Source organism: Narcine bancroftii, chromosome 6, assembly GCF_036971445.1.
Source record: "Narcine bancroftii isolate sNarBan1 chromosome 6, sNarBan1.hap1, whole genome shotgun sequence".
NCBI classification, from domain to species: Eukaryota; Metazoa; Chordata; class Chondrichthyes; order Torpediniformes; family Narcinidae; genus Narcine; species Narcine bancroftii.
The window spans coordinates 207135278-207157707 of NC_091474.1; the positions used below are offsets into that span (position 1 = coordinate 207135278).

At 40.5% G+C, this 22430-nt stretch overlaps 1 protein-coding gene across 1 annotated transcript in view; it reads left to right on the plus strand.

The window, feature by feature from the left end:
• Positions 1–22430, plus strand: part of LOC138736996 (gamma-aminobutyric acid receptor subunit rho-2-like) — a 57718-nt gene that overhangs the window by 7073 nt on the left and 28215 nt on the right. The window lies entirely within an intron of this gene.

Genomic DNA, 22430 nt, shown 5'->3' on the forward strand with positions numbered 1-22430 from the left:
GATCTTTAAAAGGTGGTGTTTCCATGTACCTTTTTTCCTTGCCATTCTAACTGAGGTCTGAGGTTTGAGAGATGTTGTCAGAGTTGGTCTTGTGGAACTTCAGGAATAGAGCACAACTTTTTATCTAGAAATGTTTATGTCACAATTTGTAAGGTCTAAACAGTTAATCATTCTACCCTTTTAGAAAACTCTGTGGGGATCCTGTTTCTAAGAACAATTTGATGTACTTTTAATTTAATTTAGACATACAGCATGGTAACAGGTTTTTTCGGCTCATGACCACATGTTGTCCAATTACACCCAATTGACCGACACCCTTGGTATGTTTTGAATAGAGGGAGGAAACCGGAGCTCCTAGGAGAAAGCCACCCAGATGCAGGGAGGATCGACAAACTCCTTGCAGACAATGCTGGCTCTGTAATAGCATTGCACTAACTATGCTGTCCCAAACACTTTTTTTCTTAAAACAAACTGTTGTTAATGCTTGCAGAATGGGAAGTTATTTACACTGTGGAAGTATTTGGTTTCATTGAGCTTTGGGTATGGGCCTCAAAGGTCATGACAATTTTGGAGAATGTGTTGGTGGTCAGGCCAAAAGTGCAGTTGAAATTTTTGACTCGTTACTATGGGGATTCACATTTTTGAAAAATATTTTATTTTAATTTTGTGGTTAAACAAGTATCCAAAATTAATCATTACAGATACATAAAACAAAGCAAAAAAAAAAATCAATGATACTGCTTGTCCATGTTTCAAGTAACCCCATCACTCCTCTACCTTCAAATGAGTCCCCAAGATAGAAGATAGAAAATAGAAGAGAAAGAAAGAAAAAGTGAAGAAAGAAAAGGTGAATAAAGAAAAAGGAGCTGTTGGATTCTGGAATCCAGCCTAGAAAGTCTACCCCTTTTTCTTACCTGGATCTCAAATATGGAAATGAAGACTTGAGAACAGAATAAGTATCTGAAATATTCAACCCTGTGTTACGCAAATATGGTTGTCATACCTGAAAAAATTATTTCTTTTTTTAAATTGTAAGTAAATTTCTTCAGAAGAATACAACTATGCATTTCTGCATTCCATTGGGCTATGTTCAGAAAGGAATCAGACTTCCAGGTAACTGCAATACATTTCCTGGGCATTGCCAATGGAATTTTAAGAAATTCTAATTGGTATTTAGACTCATGGTCTTATGTCCACGATATAGAAACAATTCTGGACTTTGTGGTAATTGTTTCCCAATTATCTGGTTTAATAAATTTCTTAATTTTTCCCAAAAGGGTCTCACTTTAGTGGATGACCAAGTAGAATGTGAAAAGGTACCTATTTCTTCCGTGCACCTAAAACATTTATCTAATATATTGGAATTTAATTTGTGCAACTTCTGCAGGGTAAGATATAACTGATGCAAAAAAAAAATTCACTAGTCTATATCTTGCATTAATTGTACTAATCATGTAGTCCTGACATATATCAGACCAGTTCTTAGCATCAGTACAAATATTTGTCTGATTCCCATAATTCTTTTGATTTATATAACTTGGTTTAGGAGTACCTGATTGAAGTAGAGAAACATTACTGATGTGAATTTCTTTATGTTCCTCTTTCGAATCGGAATCTCCATTTCACTGCATTCTGGTAACGTCCTAATCCATCTCTGAAAAAAGCTCATAATTGAAAGTAGCAGAAGATTGTATTATTATGAATATTGTATTTTTTTTAATTGTTCAAATGACGTTATTTGCCCTTGTACCTAACAATCTTCTACATAGCTGATCCCTTTACGGGACCACGCATGTAGAATTTTATTATCCATTGTTAAAGGAATTGATCTATTTTGAATCAAGGGTGTGTAGCAGGCCAGATCAACCCCATGCATGATGGGCCGAATCGCTGTAATGAACAGCCAGCGTAGCAGGGCACAGGGAGTTTCCCCCCACCGTTCCAGGCTGCAGGAGCGTGTTGCCAGGGGAACGGCCAGGCCTCGCAGCAGCATTATGACGTCACTTCCCTGAGCCTGTTGCCTCCCCTAAAAAGGAATACGCGTGGTTTGAATAAACGGCAGTTACTGGTTTACTTGGTTGGTCTGGACGATTTTTATTTCAGCAGCTCTGCCTTTAGCAGCGCTACAGGTGTTTTTGGAGTTATTTTCCTTTTTGTGCAGTTCAGCTTCACTCATGAAGGTTTGTCTCTTCCATCAAAGAGGAAAGTGACAAATTTAATCTGGGCTGTCCAATAGTAATATTTAAAATTTGTAACCTTCCCATATATATTTCCAAGTTTATTTTTCCATGGAGGTTCTGGCTAACTTAACTTTCCAGAGAAACTTCCTAATTAATGTTCAGATTTTGAAAGAATTTCAGTGGAAGAGTCTGAAAGAGGTATTGTATACGTGGGAATATATTTATTTTAATACAGTTCCCTCTTCTGATCAATGTCATTGGAAGAGTTGCCCATTTATTTTAATTTTCAATTTCATCTTATAAATTTTTTTAAAAATCATTTCGTTTTGATCTCCAAGTACTTGATCCCATTCTTAGGCCATCTAAAGTGTATATTCTTTTGGCAATTTGAGTTAGTGGTATGATCTCACTCTTGCCCCAGTTTATTTTGTACCCAGTGACCCTCCCATAATCTTTCAGTTGTAAATGCAACCTTTGTAGAGAAGTTTCATGCTCCGTCAGATATATTAATATGCCATCTGTGAAAAGACTAATCTTATGTTCATCTTGGTCAACTCTGAATCCCTTAATGTCTGGGTCCTGTTGAATAATTTCTGGCAGAGGTTCTATGGCTAATACGAACAGAGCTGACAACAGTGGACATCTTTGTCTGCTGGATCTGGATAGTGGGAATGTTGGAGATATTTGACCATTCATCAGAACTCTAGCCTTGGGTTTTTTTGTAAACTTTATTTATAGATTTTAAAGTACATACAAAAAAAACCTTACTTAAAATTACTACCCCTATACAAGAGCCAAAAACATATATCGGTTAATTATCCATTGCTGTGGAGTGTGCCAACCCTTTACATCTTAAAAAAGAATTGCAGTATATCCAAACGCTTATATTTCAAATATGGAGTCCACATTTTAACAAAGAAAGAGTAATTGTTCCATAAGTTGTATGTTATCTTCTCTAAATAAATACGATTTCAATTCATTTTGCCATCTTTGAATATTCAGTTCAATGTCATTCTTCCATGTAATAGCAATACATTTCCTAGCTACAGCTAACACCAAACGAATAAATGCAATTTGAAACTTATCCAATCTTAAACTGGTTGTTAATGTTGCAGTATAATTCATTAAGAAAAGTAATGGATCAAGTGTTAGTTCAAACCTGAACAAATCTTCCAAAAACTTCATAATTTTTTCCCAAAAGGGTTTAACTTTTTCACAAATCCATACTGAGTGTAAAAAAAAGTACCTGTGTGTGTTCCACAATGAAAACACAAATCTTAAGAACTGAAACCATATCTTTTTAACTTCTCAGGAGTTAAATACAGCTGATGCAAAAAGTTATAATTGACTAAACTATATCTCACGTTAATTAATTTAGTTACACTATCTGCGCACATAGGCATCCATTCCTCTGAGATAGTAAAATAGATAAATCTTTCTCCCACTTATTTTTCATTTTATATAAGTCTAATCATCTTCTCTTGCAACAAAGCACACATTTCTGAAATAAACCCTTTTTTTCCCCACCATCAACAATTAAAATCTTGAATTTAGTTTGCCCAGGTAATACCAAATCCCATCCAAAATTTTCTGTTAATAAAGCACGAACCTGATAATCAATTAAAGAATTTGGCAATATCTCAAATTTTTCTTTAAGTAAAAGAAACAAACATACCTGTCTCAAACCAATCCTCTACCAATTTAATACCTTTCAATTCCCAAGCTTTCACATAAAGACTATTCACAGAGAAAGGGATTGTTTTATTCTGATATAATGGAGTCTTGGCTGAAATTTTACTATAATTTTACAAATTCCTATAATCTGATCTCTTTTATACCAAATCTCCATCAAATGTCTCAATACTAGTAACTTTTACTTTTGTAAAAGATGAGGGTTCCATTTATATATAAATTGATGTATATTAATTTCATAAATCTGTGCTAATTCAACTTTAGCTCATATTGGAGGTTGGTCAATATCTAACATCCTGTTAATGAATTTTAATTGTGCAGCTTCATAATGATTCTGAAAGTTTAGTAGTTGAAGTCCTCCTAACGCATATTACCATGTCAATTTTTTGTAATGAGACTCTAGATAATTTACTTTTCAATAAAAAAATAATTGCACTGCCGCATTTAATTCTTTAAAAAAGATATTTGGTATTGAACAAGGAATTGATTGGAAAAGATATTGAATACATGGAAATATATTAATTTTAATACAATTTACTCTTCCTATTAAAGTTAAAGGTAAGTCCTTCTATCTATTCAAGTCAAACTTAATTTTTTAAATAAAGGTACATAATTTAATTTGTATAAATTTTGATAATCAACATCGACCATTACAACTAAATATTTAATTTTATTAGACCTTCTAAATTTTGTAATCTGTTTACAATCTAAATAATTCTCATCTGAAATTAGTAATATCTCACTTTTATTCCAATTAACTTTATAACCAGACATTTCTCCATATTGTTTCAAAAGGTTCTGAAGTTGCCTTAGAGAATTTCTAGGATGTGTTAAATATATTAACACATCATTTGCAAACAAATTAATTTTATACTCTTGCTCACCAACTTTTAATTCCTTTAATATTAACATCCATTGTGACCGGCCTTATTTGCATTGGTTATAGAACCATTGGCTCAAGTTATTAGCCTTAGGTTTGTTATATAGGGCTCGAATCCAATTTGTAAAATTGGTCCTTGTTTATCAATTTGGGCAAAATTTTTGCCTATCTATTGCCAAAGCTTTGGCTAGTATTTTATAATCCATATTTAACAAAACAAAATCGGCCTATAAGATGACTGTTTCAATAGATCCCTATCCTTCTTAGGGATTACCATTTTTGCTGCTGCGAAGGATCCTGGCAAAGTATGTGATCAAACTGCCTGGTTCAATACCTCTATTAAGAGAGGGATAAATAAATTCTTAAATTCTTTATAAAATTAGTGGAAAAACATCTTTGGTGGGAGATTTATTAATTATGCAATTAATTTAATGCCTCCTCTATCTTCAATTGAGTAAAGGGTGCATTTAATTCCATCTGTTCAGCCAAATCCAAATTTGGCAAAGCCAATTGTGATAAATAATAATTTATTGTTGTCTCCTTTAGATTCCAATTTATATAATTTGGAGAAAATTAAGGGCCTCATTATTTTCCTGGGGATTCACATTCTTGGGAGATATTTTGTCTATTACTGTGACACTGTTGTTTTCCCATTCCCTTAATCTCTCATGCTTGATATTTCTCATGATTATGGAATACAGCAACTTGTGGATAAGACCTTCACTCTTAAACAGTGCCATGGTGTGTTGTGATACTACATGATCCCATGTGAAGCTCTGTCCTAAGTGAATGAATCCTGAGCACATACTATCTCACCAGTCTATTGACAACCACCTCACCTAGACCATTGCCCTAATGTGCAATGTGACACAATGTTGACCTCCCCTCTAAATGGGAACCCTTGCAGCTCTACTTGTTAACTTCTCATGAATGCATATGACTTGCCTTTGAGTGTCAGCACCATTGTGCAGCCCGCCCTTCCAGTTTCAAAGGAACACAAGTAAATGAAACAGGAATCTATCAATTAGGCACTTGAGCCTGCTCCACCATTCAATTTGATCGTATTTGATCTTTGCCTTGTTCACCTCTTCAGATTTGCTTCATGCTTGAAAATCTCAGAGGTAGATAATCATGAAGATTTACCCTTGCAAAGTAATTTAATTTTATCACAGCTTTTTTTACTCGAAACAATTGCAAACACAGATGTCGGTGTCAGACGCATACAACCAAAAGCCATAATTATTCATGGACTGGATGTTAATGAAGCATCATGAATGGTAATGAAGCAGATAATTCAACATTCTGTGAGGAAACGATGGTGAGACTATATTTGCTGAGTGATCTTGAGATGATTAATAAAGTTTGATTGGTTACATTTTCAACTGAGTGTATTTACAGCTACCATCACACTTAAAAGAACTGTGGAGAACTATTGTCATGGTTGATTATCTTATAGCGCAGCTGGAAGTTTGCATGCATAACATTGTGGCCATCACACTGAGTTGTGGCTGAAAGAAGATCACAGGTGAGAATAAATATCTGAGGATGCACACTGCATCAGGAGGACAGGAAGGTAGGCTGTGGCGATGAAGTGGTTCTTCTGGTTAAAAATGGAATTAAATCTTTGGGGAGAGGAGACATTGGATCAGAAGATGTAGAATCCCTAGGGGTACAATTAAGAAAGTGGAAGGGTAAAAAGACCTTGATGGGAGTTGTATGCAGGCCTCTAAACAGTAGCCAGGATGTGGCATGCAAACTACAGAGGGAGATAGAGAACGCATGCGAAAAGACCAATGATACAATAGTTATGGGGGATTTCAATATGCAGGTTGAATGGGAAAACCAGGTTGGAGCTGTATCCAGGGTGGCTTCTTAGAAAAGCTTGTGGCTGAGCTGACCACGGCAATGGCAATTCTGGATTGAGTATTGTGTAAGTAAACCAGAATTGATAAGAGAGCTGAAAGTAAGGGAAAGAGGCAGTGATCATAATATAATGGAATTCGCCCTAGAATGGAGAGAAGAAACTAAAACCCGATGTGGCAATACACCAGTGGAATAAAGGAGACTCCAAAGGTATGAGAGAGAGGAACTGGTTAAGATTGATTGGAAAGGCAGGGAGGATGGCAGAGCAGCAATGGCTGGAGTTTCGGTGGGAAATAAGGAAGGTAAAGGACAGGTATAATCCAAAAAAATGACAAAACTGTGACTGAAAAAAGAAGTCAAAACCAAAGAAAAAGCAAAAAATGGGGCATAGAAGGAAGCAACAATTAATGAGAAGATAGAGGACTGGAAAGTTTTTAAATGCTTACAGATAGCAATTAAGATGGTCATTAGGGAGGAAGAGATGAACTTTGAAAGGAGTTTAGCAAATAATATCATACAGCTCACTTAAAGCTTTTTTAAATACAACTCTGATTATCAGAAATCAGATTATCCAAAATTTTCCTGGACCTGAAAGTGATGTCATTTGTGGCCTTTTGAAAAAATTTCAGATAAATGAGGATATCTGAAACAATCAAAAATCCTTAGTTGTTTGAAATATGTTTGGAGCCAAACTGGCATCACAGGTTGAAAGTTGGTGAGAATGCAACATCATTTCATGCTTAAAAAGGTTTACAAGGCTTGTTTAAATACTGTTACAAGTGACTTGCTGTTGCTACTGGGCCATTAAAAAAAAAGACCAGTATCTGAACAGTTGTTTATCTGAAACAGGATGGGTCCTGACCATTTTAAATAATTGGAGTTGTACTGTATATTAAGAGCAAAAGAGAGGCAAGAGTGGAAATAGTACAGATAGAAAATGATGCTGCAGAAATTGGAACGGGAGACAAGGAGATGGCAGAGGAACTGATTGAGTATTTTTGTATCAGTCTTCACTGTGGAAGACATTAGCAATATACCTGACTTTCAAGGGTGTCAGGGAAAAGAAAATCAGAATTTATTGTCATGAACCAGTCACAAAATTCTGTCTTTTCATGAGTTGTTCATGACAATAAATTCTGATTCTGAGTGAAGTCATGATCACCAGAAAGAAGGTGCTTGGGAAGCTGAATGCCTTGGGGTAGATAAGATGCCTTGGGGTAGATAAGTCTCTGGACCAGATGGAATGCATCCTCAGGTTCTGAAAGAAGTGTCTATAGAGATTGCAGAGGCATTATTAATGATCTTCCAAGAATCAATAGATTCTGACATGGTCCTGGAGGACTGAAAAGTTGCAAATACTAATCTGCTATTTAAAAAGGGAGAGAGAAAACAGAGTAAATTATAGACCTGTTAGCTTAACATCGGTGGTTGGGACATTGTTAGAATTGATCCTCAAGGATGAGGTGATGGAGTACCCGAAGATGCATAACAAGATAGGCCAAAATCAACATGATTTGCTGAAAGGAAAATCTTGCCCAACACACCTACTGCAATTTTTTGAGGAAACCACAAGCAGGCTAAATAAAGAAGATGCAGTGGATGTTGTGTATTTGGACTTCAACAAGGTGCTACATATGAGGCTGCTTAACAAGATGAGAGAGCATGGAATTACAGGAAAGATACTAGCATGGGTAGAGCATTGGATGATCAGCAGGAAACCGAGTGGGAATAAAGGGATCCTATTCTGGTTGGCTACCGGTTACCAGTGATTTTCTGCAGGGGTGGTATTGGAACCACTTCTATTTATGTTCTAGGTTAATGCTTTGGAATGTGGAATAAATGGCTTTGTGGTAAGTTTGCAGATGATACAAAGATAGGTGGAGGGACGGATAGGGAGGAGGAAATGGAGAGGCTGCTGAGAGACTTGTTAGTTTAGGAGAATGGCAAAGAAGTGGCAAATTAAATGCAATGTTGGAAAATGTATGGTCATTCACTTTGATAGAAGAAATAAAAGGGCCGACTATTACCGTATATACGCACATAATAGTTGATACCATGTAAAGGTTGACCCCCCCCCCCCTATTTTTGTCCTCAGCTGCTTGCCCATCTGAACACCCGATGCTCCAACCACAGAGTCTTGCCTAGGCCCTGCCCACCCACACACCAGAGCTCATGATGCTTCAACCACGGACTCTTGCCTAGGCCGTGGCCACCTGCCCATCTGAGTTCCCAATGCTCAGACCATAGACTCGCTCCGAGGCCCAATCCACTCACATATCCAAGATTCTAACATCCTGAACAAGGACTTACCATCTGGTCTTGGCAGGCTGCCTATCCAGCTGAGCTTCTGATGCCCTGATCGTGGACACCTGATCCCAGCCACCTGCTTGCCCATCAAAGCTCCTGATGACCTGATTATGGACTCTCACCTTGGTTCTGACCACTCACCCATCCGAGCTCCTGACACCTCAACTGCGGACTCTCACCTAGGCTTCTATTGCTCATCCATCTGAGCTCCTGATGCCCTAACTGGAGACTCTCACCTAGGTTCCAACCACCCGCCCATCCGAGCTCCTGATGCTCCAACCACAGACTTGCAACTTGGTTCTGGCCAAACACCCTTATATCCATGCTCCTGATGCCTGAAACTCAGACTTGTCATCTGGTCTTGGCTGCATGCCTGCCCATCCGAGCCCTCGAGGCCCCGAACTTGGATTTGCCACCTGGTCCCAGCCACACACACCTGTCCATCTGAGCTCTCAACACCTCAAATGGCACATATACTTATTACGGTCAAAAGTAGTATGCATGTAATAGTCAACTCCCTAAATTTTACCCAAAAAATTGCTTCACAAAATTCAATTCTTACATGCCTAGATACAGTATTTAGATAGGGAAACAATGCAAAATTTGGAGGTGCAAAGGACTTGGGAGTCCTTGTGCAGGATACCCGAAAAGGTTAACCTCCAGGCTGAGTTGGTGGTGAAAGAGGTGAATGCAATGTTGGCATTCATATCTAGAGCAACAGATGCAGGCCAGGGATGTGATTTTAAGACTTTATAAGGCACTTGTGCAGCCTCACTTGGAATATGGGATACATTTTTGGGCTCCTTATTTTTTAAGAAAAAATGTGCTGGCATGGGGGAGGGTTCAGAGAAGATTCACAAGATAAGAAGAGAAGCACCAAGAAAATGTGTCCTGGAGCTGCAGGAATGGAAGACAATTGTGAAAAGGGGGAATCTTCAGACGAGCAGGCTGAATCGACTTCAAGTGATGGCAAGGTGAGATCCCCTGTGATAGCTCAATTGACTGTAAAGCTTGGGGGATGTTACGAACTGGAACGGTCGACTATGAAGGGGGAGGTGAATGGTGAGACTCTTGATTGTCTAATAGACTCGGGGAGTACTGACAGCTACATCCACGAGAAAGTTGCCAGAGCCTTAAATTTGCGGAGATATCCAGCAAACTGAAATATATTGATGGCTTGTAGTGTACTTACAAAAACTGTACGGGACAAGTGTAAACTTACTTTAAATTTGTAGGGACATTGCCTTGCTGATGTGTGGCTCTTTATTATGCCAGAGCTCTGCTCCCCTGTGTTAATGGAGTTAGATGAACAGTGTAGAGTTAAATTTCGGTGGGCCACTACCCACACTTACCATCCCCCGCGCTAGTTACTGCGCTCTGTCCGCATTAAAGATCAAAGCTCCTTTCTTTTTCAATGATTTAACCCCTGAGTGTCAGCCGATCGCCACTAAGAGCCGTTCTTACAGCAAAGAGGATCGTGAGTTTATCAAAGTGGAGAGCCAGAGACTGCTTAAAGAGGGAGTGTAGAGCATGTCGAAAGAATCAAAAGCTTGTTGATCCAAACCAAGTCTTTATTAACTAGAAGACTGGAGCATGTCACATGTAGGTCAACCAGTCCAGAATGACCTGGTCTGGCTAGAAGCAACCCTTTAAGACCTGCCAGTAGACGTGGCTATGCTCTCAGCCAATCACAGTCATCCTACACTACAATAAATACATATACACATTGGTGATAAAATCTGTACTATCACAGGGAGTAATTGAACCTAGTAAGAGTCCATGGCGGGCACAAGTGGTAGTTGTGAAAAATCACACTAATATGACTGGCTATTGACTATAACCGTTACACTAACCTGGATGCCTACCACCTGCCATGCATCAATGAAATGATTAATCAGATAGCGCAATACAAAGTGTACTCCACTATCAACCTCAAAACAGCTTATCACCAAATCCCCATTAAGAAAAGGGAATGGCCCTATACGGCTTTTGAGGCTGATGGGGGGGGGAGGTGTTATACCAGTTTAAAAAGGTACCTTTTGGGGTCACTAATGGTGTGTCCGTGTTTCAGAGGGAAATGGATAAGATTGTTAGGACGTATGAGTTACAGGGTACGTTTCCCTATCTGGATAATGTCACTATCTGTGGGAAAACACAGGCTGAGCACGACAACAACTTAAAGAAATTTTTAGCAACAGCTAAAGAACTCAACCTTACATTTAACGAGGGCAAATGTGTGTTCAACGCGACAGAGCTACCCATTCTGGGCTACATTGTCTGCAAGGGTGAAATCTGCCCTGAGCCAGAATGAATGGCCCCCCCCTTAAGAAGTTACCACCCCCAGACTCAGCAAAAGCCCTTAAAAAGTGTATGGGATTCTTTTCCTACTACGCAAATAGGTTCGGGACTACACCATGAAGGCACACCCTCTGTTTGACACTAAATCTTTTCCTCTCCAATGACCTTGAAGGCTTTTGAGAGAATGAAAGGTGATATTGCCAAAGCTGCACTCTCGTCCATTGACGAGGATGTTCCATTCCAAGTGGAAACTGATGCCTCAGATTGTGCCTTGGCAGGAACCCTTAATCAAAAGGGCAGACCTGTGGCATTCTTCTCCCGTACATTACGCGGACCTGAACTTCAACATCCTGCCATTGAAAAAGAAGCCCAGGCTATTATTGAAGCTGTTTGCTACTGGAGATACTTTCTTGCCGGCAGAAAATGTACTCTTGTCATTGATCAGAAATCTGTACCCTACATGTTCAGTACTAAACACAAAAGTAAAATCAAGAACGATAAGATGGCACGCTGGCGAATAGAACTCTCAACTTATAGTTATGAGATCCAGTACAGACCGAGCAGGTTAAATGATCCCTCTGACGCATTGTCACGATCTGCTGCTGGTGCTCAGCTGGAGGGAGCTGATACGAGATCCATAGCAGACTGTGCCACCCAGGAGTCATGAGGTTCTTCCACTACATAAGGGCTAAAAACCTTCCTTACTCTCTGGAAGAAGTCCCTGCTCCGGAAGGGGATTGCCATCAGCCGTATCACGAGCTACAACCCATAGGGCAATAGGCAGGTCGAAAGGGCTAATGGTACAGTCTGGAAGACTGTTAATCTTGCTTTAGAAACACATGGTTACCCTGTTACCCGGTGGCAGGAGGTGCTGCCTGAGGCGCTACATTCTATTCGGTCATTATTGTGCACTGCAACAAATCAAACACCTCATTTCCTAGGAAATCAGGAACTGTGATGGACTGGCCAGCCAGCCTGTTTATCTGAGCCTGGAACCGTGCTGCTGAAGAACCATGCTCGGGTGTGTAAAACAGACCCCCTAGTCCACCCAGTTCAGTTACTGCATACCAACCCCAACTACACTCATGATAAATTCCCAGACGGGAGTACTGACATTGTACCCCTAAGAGAGATATGGCCTCGCTTGGTTCGCCCCTTCCTCACACCCCTACTCAGAGTGAGTCTGAGAGATTGGGCTCCCCCCCCACCCCCTCCACAGCCTGTGAACCCTAGTAAGCTTTCAGATGGCCATGCTGAGACTCCACTGCCTCATGCTGGCGATTCTGGAGTAGGTCCAGAAGTCAGTCCTTCCCACACTACAGACCCAGGAACTGTACCAGTTCCCAAGTTTGCAAAGGAGCCACCTGTTTTGAGAAGAAGCACCTGAAAGGCTGACATATTCATAAAATATATCATTATATTTCGATTGCTTGCTAGATACTGGCGTATTTTGGCTGTGGGGGGGAGTATTCTCAATGCCAAACATGGTATCCAAGTATCACTTGCTTCAGTCTTTCCTAGTAGCTGTCCTTTTGATTTTAACCCTTCTTCTGCTGGGGGAGACTGTGGTGAATGTCTGCCAAGCTGCCTGTCTCCCCTCTGGCGAGCCTTGCTGTACTAACATTGGCTGTGCATTATCTCTACTGTTAAGGACATTCCCCTTGGGTATTACTGTGTAAGCACCTATTGTCTTTCATTATTGTACCAAGAGTTTCTGATTAAAAAAAAGCCATGATTATTGTTTGACCACATTGTCTTTGTCTACTTTATCAACTGGCACTTCACGGAGGAATTTCTTTAGCTAGAGCAGTGGTTCTCAACCTTTTTCTTTCCACTCACGTACCACTTTAGAATTCCCTATGCCATAGATGCACTGTGATTAGAAAGGGATTGCTTAAGGTGGTATGTGGGTGGAAAGAAAAAGGTTGAAAACCACTGTTTTAATCGTCCCTAATTGACTCGTTATGTGGACGGTTTCATAACTCCAAAGGAAATGGGCCAATGACAATTTTTCTCAAGCAAAATATTTCAGTAACAATTGGGTCTAGAATAGTGATTCTCAAACTTCCCTTCCCACTCACATACCACACAGAGTACTGATGGTAAAGTTATTACTTAAAGTGATATGTGAGTGGAAATAAAAAGGTTGAGAACCATTGAGCTAGAGAGTGGTGAACCTCTGGAATTTGGTACCATGTGGAGGTATATTTAAAGCAGAGGTCGATAGATATCTGATTAATCAGGGCATCAAGTGTTATGGAGAGAAGGCAGGGGAGTGGGGTTGAGTAGGAGAATGGATCAGCTCCAATGGAATAGTGGATTAGCTCATGATGGAATGGTAGAGCAGACTCAATGGGCCGAATTGCCTACTTCCTATATTTTATGGTTTTATGGTCTTGTAGCTGACATTTAAAGAAAAGGGGATGTAAAATGGAATTAAAAATATTTAAATGGCGATTAAATGTATTGATAAGGCAATGTGGTTAATGTAGTCCACATGGACATCAGTAAGGCCTTTCACAGGGCACCAATTGGGAGAGTAGTCCATAAAATTAGATCATGTGGGACCCAGGACTATCTGTTAAATTGGATCCAAAATTGGTTTGGGTGATAATGGTACCTTTTTTTAAAAACGTACCAGTAGCCTGCAACACACCGCCTGAATTGGTGCTGGGACTCTTGCTGTTTGCTATATACATCAGTGATTTGGTTGTGAATATAGGAAATATGATTAGCGTGTTTACAGGTGGCTATGAAATTGGAGTCATTTTAAGACAACATTGAATAATTGATAAGATGGGCATAACAGTGTCAACTCAAATATAATCATGATAAATGTGAGTTGATACATTTTGGAGGAGTAAAATGGTTTGGACATACAGTATATAATGAAAGTTAGGGTTCGAAGGAGTATTGACGAACAGAAAGTCCTTTGTGTATATGAATATTCTTCAAAGGCAACAGGCACATCTAGATCTGGTGGTGGAGAAGGCATATAGGATACTTACCTTAGTTGAGGCATAGAATATGAGAACAGAGAGATAATGATACAACTATATCAACATGGGCTAGATAAAATTTGGAATACTGTGTGCATTTCTGGCTACCCCACTCTAGGAAAGACATGATTACGCTGAGGAGGATCACCAGGATTTTGCCTGGATGTAGGATTTCAATCCTGAGCTGGGAATGGATAGATGGGATTTGTTTTCCTTGAAACAGAGGAATCTTTTGGGGATCTGATCAAGGTACAGAAAAATAAGATCATATTTCTATAGAACATAGAACAGCAGAGCACAGGAACAGGCCCTTCAACTCGGGTGTCTTCATTAAACATGGTGCCCAAGTTAAACTAAAACACTCGTGCTGGAATATGATACATATCATTCTATTCACTGCATATTTATGTGTCAGTGTAACAGCCTCTTAAATGATTTCATTCCATCTGCTTCCACCATTAGAATGGCATAAATAGGGTGGACAATGAGCTCCTTTTTCCCAAGGTGATAGAGACAAATACCAGAGAACATCTGTATAAGGTGACAGGAGGAAAGTTTAGGAGAGATGTCAGCGCTAAGTTTTTTTTTACACAGAGAGTAGTGGGTGCCTGGAATGCATTATTACCAGGATGGTGGTTGAGGTTGGTTCAGTAAGGAAATTTAAAAGACTCTTAAGACAGGCATATTGTTGCAGGAAAAATAGAGGGTTATAGCTGAGAGGTACATTGAGTAGGTTTATATAGGTCGGTACAACATTTGTGCGCCAAAGGGCCTGTACTGTGCTGTATTGTTCTTTTCTATTACTCCCTGCAGCCTTTTCCAGTCACATCACTCTGCATAAAAAAACCTTGCCCTCATCTTAAATTAATTTCCTTTGGTATGTGCCTTTTTACCCCAGAAAAAAGATTCTGACTGTCTGCGCTTTCAGTGCCTCTTATAATTTCATAAATTTCTATCACATTTCCAATTACCGAATGACATCTAAAAAGAATATAACCTAAGTTTGTCCAACCTCTCCTTATAGCCCGTACCCGCTAAACCAGGCAACATTCTGGTAAACCTTTTCTGTACCCTTTCCAAAGCCAGAATGACACACAATACAACAAGTGCGGCCTATCAAAGGCTTTGCAACGTAATGTTCTTATTTTTATACTCTATTCCTCAGCCAACGAAATGGAGCGTACTTTCTTCAACATTCAAATTTATTGTCAGAGTACATACATGCATCACATACAACCCTGAGATTCTTTTCCTGCTGGCAAGGCAAAATTTGGTTTATCCGTAGTGCAAATTGTACGCAAGAAAAAAATACTGGCGCAAAAGAGTGAAATATAAACAAAGAAATAAATGTAAACAAACTGTGCAAATACAGTAAAAATCCTAAAATCCAGACTGCTCTGGGATTGGGTTGGTTTGGATTTTCCTGATTTTCAGGCAGGATTTTTAAAATTTATATACAAGGAGAATAAACAAACAAATTTTGATAGTTTATTAACAAAGCATTGTTTCATATAAAATATAAAGTACAAAAATAATTCTATGATTTCTGCTTGGTCACTTATTGCCACCATGCATGTGTGGCGTTTATACACGCACGCACACAAAATGCAAGACTTTTGGAGAAGTCCGGATTCTCGGGTAGTCCAGATTTCTGGCTTCTGAATTTTTAGACTTTTACTATATTCAATAATAAATAATGTGATTTATTTCACTCGATAAGATAGCAGAGGTGTCCAAAAGTAAAAAGTATAGTTTGAAGTTAAGGAGTGCTTGGAGGGAACCTGAGGAAGAATTTCTCATCAGGGCATGGCTGAGTCTGGATGCACTGCCTGATGCAGACTTTCATGATGAGAAAGTATCTCCACAGACACTTGAATCACCAAGACATAAAAAGCTAAGATCCAAAGCCAAAAAATGGGATTAAATTGGATGTATACTTGATGTAATTATGGATTAGATGGCTCAATAGATGGTTGTGTTACAGTCACACCTATCACCACCCCAACATCCTTGCAGACAGATTGCCACAGTGCTGTATAAAGCCGTCATTCTCAACCTTTATTCAGCCATGGCCTCCCCAAATCTGCACTTCCCTGTGAAATAGTTTTTTTCCATACTTTATCCTACCAACTACATTTAAAAAAAAAAATTAGGTTAGGTGAAAAAAAAACAAGGCTTTTACTTAAATGTGCTGTGGTCTCCAGGGGTGGGGACAGGGAATATAGGGCTCCTGTTGAGAATGGATGGTGTAAAGCAATAACCTGCAGTTGCTACCCAAGTCACCATAATGCAAATGACTTTCAAACTGGCTTTGACAGTGCCTGCAATTTAGACAAAATAGATCTGTTCAGCTGTGGATTTGGATTGATCCATATTATCATAATTATTCTAAATTCCAATTCTGATGGTATTTTTAAATCTGGTTGTTGTCCACTCCATCACAATATTGGAGGTAAAACATAGGTTTCTGTTGAGATTGTGGTTAAGTGAAAAAACACACAAATGCTGGAGAAACTCAGCAGGTCAAACAGGGCCTTTATGTAGCAAATGTATACATCACCAACGTTTCGGGCTTGAGCCTTTCATCAAGGTGGGTAGAGCTTGAGAGCAGTAGGGGTGACAGGTGGGGAGCAGTGAGAGAGAGTCCCACAGAACTCACTCCAGAGAACAAAGGCAAACTTCTTCAGGGTAGGCATCCCTTGGAGAGCTTTCACAGTTGTTGTAGTAATTAGAGGTAAAACAGGATTCTGTTCAATGAAAAACACAAATGTTGGAGAAACTCAGCAGGTCAAACAGTGACTTTATGTAACAAACATAAAGATACATCACCAACGTTTCAGGCTTGAGCCCTTCATCAAGTGCCTTTGGGGAAAATACCTTTTCTACTGTGTTTAATTTTAAAATGAGGTGTAAATGCTAGGAAGAGGTGAAAAAAATCATTGATGAAACACAGAAACGGCATTTGCTGGAATCTTGAGTAAACTCAACAGGTCAGGCAGCATCCATGAAATGGTCAGTCAATGTTTCAGCTTGGGGCCCTTTATTGAGGCTAAAATTGGAAATGGAGATATCAAGGACACCAAGGGAGGAAAGAGGGGTAAAAGCTGAGGAGGGGCTAAGAGGTGATAAGTATTGGATAGAAGGTAGGAGAGGTGGAGGGACCTCTGGGACGGGGGTTAGATTAGTGGGTGAAGAAGAGATAGGAATTTGATAGAGGCGGGTACTACCTAAAATTAGAAAAATTGATATTCATGTCATTGGGTCCGTCCTCTGCCTCCTCCATTGGCAGGGAGAGCCAAATAGTAAATTTGAGGAAAGTTTGCTGGCCATTTATCTCCATGGACACTGCCTCACATTCTGACTCCCTCTAGCTTCTCTTTGTTGAAAAAGATCATTAGCACAGCAATTGAAGCCAGAATTTAGGAATGTCTTGATTTTATCACCAGGCCATAATAAATGGCTGTGTAATAAAATGAAGATCTAGTTCACTGTGCAACTGTGGACTGTAATGTTAGCTCTTGAGAACAGTATTTGTTTTCATTCAAAACATTAGGATAGGACCAGTGGTTCATTATCCCGAAATGTAGATTGCATTCCTCGTTACGGTAACATTAAAGCTCACCACTCCTCCCACGCACAGTGGAATTAACACAGCAAATCTTTTTTGGGGGATTTTATCTTTCCTGCTTAGTGCAAACCCCATTGGCTGTGGAATTTGACGAAGCATCTGGAAGCTCAGTGAATGAGGATTAACAAGGTCACTGATGATCATGCAGATTGGAGGAAGCAGCAATGGATGCGTCTGCGGGGCTGCGTCTGCGGGGCTGCGTCTGCGGGGCTGCGTCTGCGGGGCTGCGTCTGCGGGGCTGCGTCTGCGGGGCTGCGTCTGCGGGGCTGCCTCTGCGGGGCTGCCTCTGCGGGGCTGCCTCTGCGGGGCTGCCTCTGCGGGGCTGCCTCTGCGGGGCTGCCTCTGCGGGGCTGCCTCTGCGGGGCTGCCTCTGCGGGGCTGCCTCTGCGGGGCTGCCTCTGCGGGGCTGCCTCTGCGGGGCTGCCTCTGCGGGGCTGCCTCTGCGGGGCTGCCTCTGCGGGGCTGCCTCTGCGGGGCTGCCTCTGCGGGGCTGCCTCTGCATGTCTACATAACAACTCTCCACCGACCTACATTGCAATAATTCTTTCTGCTTAGGGAAATACAAACTGCATAAATTCTGAAAATAGAATGTGTCTAAAATTAACCTGGTTATTCATTAAAATTGACAATTGTATGATTACATTAATATTATATGAATTCACGGTGGCTTAAAGAATCATTAAAATATTTGTGAAGTGTTTTACTGATAAATGCTGTAATATTTGGTGGCTTGATTATTTCACTGGAAGAGGATGTCATCACTATGGCAATTGAGAATAAAGCTCAGTCTACTTGGAAATGTGGAGCAAAAGGGTGACATGGTTAGCATAGCGAATACAGCACCAGCACTGAGTGTAAATTTTTACATTCTACGCATGTTTCCTCCAAGTGCTCTGGCTTCCTTCCCCCTCCCCCTCCCTCCAAGATTGTACAGGGTTTGTAGGTTAATTGGTGTATTTGGGGCGTCATGGACTAGAAGGGCCTGGTTTCACGCTGAACCTCTAAATTAAAACAAAATTGTCAATGGGCTAATTAGGACACAAGTTTGAATGAGAACAGTTACACTGAGAAATTTACCCACCTTATGACAAGACAACATATTGATTTTTTAAATTTCAGTAATGAACAATGTGTTTCTTCTGAATAAGTTTTTCAATATTTTTCTCCCCAGGTAAGGTGGTAGTTCCTTATTTTCAATTATTTATGTTTTAACAGGGTAATTGAATAATCCAGTTCATAGAAGAAGGAAAAAAACACATAATAAAGTATTTTCATGACCTCGAATTATTTAGCATGATATAGTGTAAAAATAAAACTATATTCAAGAAAAAATGCATGTACAAAAGTGAGAAATGTATAAAAAGGAAATAACAGCATTAGCTCCAAAACCACAGGCATATCAAAAATCAAGATCCATCTTAGTAAAATGTTTGAGATACACGACAACCAGTGCACCGGTGGCATCATGAAGAAAGCCTCTGCTTCCTCAGGAGTTTGCGGAGGAGCTAGTGGAGTTGTTCAAGTGAACCGGTACGGACTTGAAGGGCCGACGTGGCCTGTTTCCGTACTGTAAACAGTTATATGGTTAAGTGCCAACTAACTGTGCAATACAGAAAGCCAAATGCCTTTTCGCAACCTTTTTAATCAGCCGTTTACTTTTTTCCCCAGATTCCAGATGAAGGGCTCAGGCCCAAAATATTGATTGCCTTTTATTTCCTATAGACGCTACATGATCTGCTGAATTTCTCTTGCACTTTTGTGTATTGCGCTCGATCCCAGCATCTGCAGATTTTCTTGTTTAACCGCCTCTTCCTCAAGGGGTAATCATAGTGGATTTCAGGGCAGTCCAGTTGCTAAGGGCATTTCATGTCAGTTAGGGGGTGGTCAGTTTGTCTGTGAGACAGTGTCTGAGAAAATCTTCATGGGTCTGAGACCTTCAAACTTGATTTTCTGGTGTCAATGTTGCTATTGTAGTCTTTGATTTGGGGCCAGATTAATAATACATCAGAGAAAATTATGTGTGGCTTGTCCAGTGGTCATCACTATCTATCATCCTCTGGTTAATGTGCATGTTCTTTCATCTTCTCTCCAGGGCAATAATATCTTAAAATGTCAGGGCCTGGATTGGGGCTATTGCCACAAGTCCTTGCGCTTGTCTCTCTGGAAAGGTAGGGGGTCAATTATGACAAGATTATGCTTCAAGCATTTTGTCAGGAGAAAGACTCCAATAGAATTAACTTTCCCTCTTCCCATCCTGTCAATCGCTTCTTGTTAGATGACTGGTGCCTGGCGTATAATAGTATTGAAGGTTAAATGAGGATAAATAAAAGAATAAGATTTGGCCATTCTCCACCTTGACCATGCTTCACTATCCAGTGAGACTATGCTAACTTGTTTCTGGCTTGTACTCCATATTCCAGATGCAATTTATGATCATAATAATAAAACCATGTTGTATCACATGAAATTTATTTTTGCCTGCTGCAAGGCAGACAGATTCTCCACCAGCAGAAATTGGCTAAGCGCCTCATGAATTTCTTACAGTAAGACCTACAGTCAGAGAAAGAGAGTCACCGAGTGCCTCCAGCACATCCACAGCCTCCACAGTCACCCAGAGTCCAGTCCAAAACATTGGCAATTTGAGCTCCAGATCTGAACTTCTGACATGGTCAGGGACCCTTTGGTGCTCTTGCACCCCCCCCCCCCCCCCGACATCCTGCTTCCGATACCTGGTACTCTTCGGCCAGCTCGAGACAGTCTCCAATAGTCCGCAGCCTTGCGCGTGTCTTCCAACACCAGACTCCAGCAGCCTGCAACTTCCATGGGTTCCTCACCTCAAGTCACCAGCTTGCACTGATCCCTCACTGGTCCACTTCCCTGGTCACAGTCCTGTGGGCCGTCTCTTCCACTTCTCCTTCTCAGAAGGAGGGGAACACATGATTTTCCTGACCTGTGGTGCCCTGCTCCAGTCCTCCGTTTCCCCAGAGTCTGCAGCCCCTCATGGCTGCTGCCGATTAATAGGCGTCGCCATCTTGGCCGCCAACCCAGATCTCAAATAAAACCTTTATTGCCCAAAATCCCTATGAACTGCACATATTAATTTCTTAGCTGAGTTAGCAACCTACTGCTTTTGTAGGACAGAATTCTATATTTCAGCTCTCTTTTCAAAATCATTCTTTCCTATTTTTTTTACCTTGTGTACGCCAAGGCTTTGTTCTGAATTCTCCCAGCACTAAAATGTAATCACTATCTAAATGTCCTAGCAATAGCTTCAGAATTTTAAGATCCCAACCGAACATAACCTTCCATATGCCAGGAAGTACAAGCTTCATTTATTGAATCCCTCCCTTCGATATAACCCTGGGAGACTACGTAATATTCTGAAAAATCTGCACCACGCTCCCTTCCGTGGCAGGTTTCCTCTGTGTGTTACTTGGAGCAAATATACAATCCCGTGACGTCAAAACAGATAAATTGCAAGATAGAGAGTACTCTGTATATAAAGCAAAAGTTAGAACTTAATTTGGTATGATGTTCGGTCTAGCCATTGTGGGCCAAGGGGCCTGTTCCTGTGCTATACAGTTTGATGCTCTGCCTTATCTGAGAGTTTTGTTCAGTCTTAAAATTGAACACTGAAAAAAGACCATTTGGCCCATTGAGTCTGTGCAATTGAAAAAGAGCTATCCAGCTTAATCCTCTCTTCCATATCCTTACTGATCACAGGTCTTCCGAGTACGTTGAAGTGTGGTGAAAATTGCTACCTCTGTCACTCTTTCATTCATTGAGTACCAGGCCACTTTTATCCTCTGGATTAAAAAAAAGTATTTTCTCAATTCTCCTCTGAGTATTCTTCTAATAATTTGAAATATCTGCCAACTGGCTTCCAATCCCCACACCCCTTGCTCACAGAATATACCCTTCCAAGTTCTTCTATCAAGTTCCTTCACAGTTTTCTATCCTTCTATTAAGGCTCTCTTCAGCCCTCTCTGCTCCAAAGAAAACTACCTTTCCTCCATCCAGTTTTCCCTCTATGCTCTCAAAAGGTCTGCTCACCAACAAATACTGTGAGGATTTTGCTCATTCAGTCATTTTCTTTTTAACCAGTGAGTTTTGCCCTCGGGAAGTAAACTGAGTATATTATCCTACAGCCTTGTGAATCATTCGGATATTAATAACACCACATCCTGCATTATTGCAGTGTCCAGGTGTGCTTTATTGCTCTGTGTAAAGAGATTTAAATTGATCATGGGCTCGGCCTCATCTCTGCTCTTGAGATTGGAGGGATCAGCTTGAAAAGATGGCAAACTGCCCAGCTGTCCAGGAAAGACCGATTATGTCGCCTCGACTTGAATTAATGAAAAGCTGCCTCAATCCAGTTCCTACTGGGCTTATGCCCATTGATGGCTCTTAGTTCTGCGCCAAATGTTGTTGAAGTGCTGGGTCACAGGATAGCGGCAGCACAGTGACGCAGCTCCTGGAGCTGCTGCCTCAGAGCCCACGCCACTTGGGTTCAATCCTTTCCTACGCTGCTGACTGTGTGGATTTTCCATGTGCTCCCTGTGACTGCATGGGCTTCCCACATC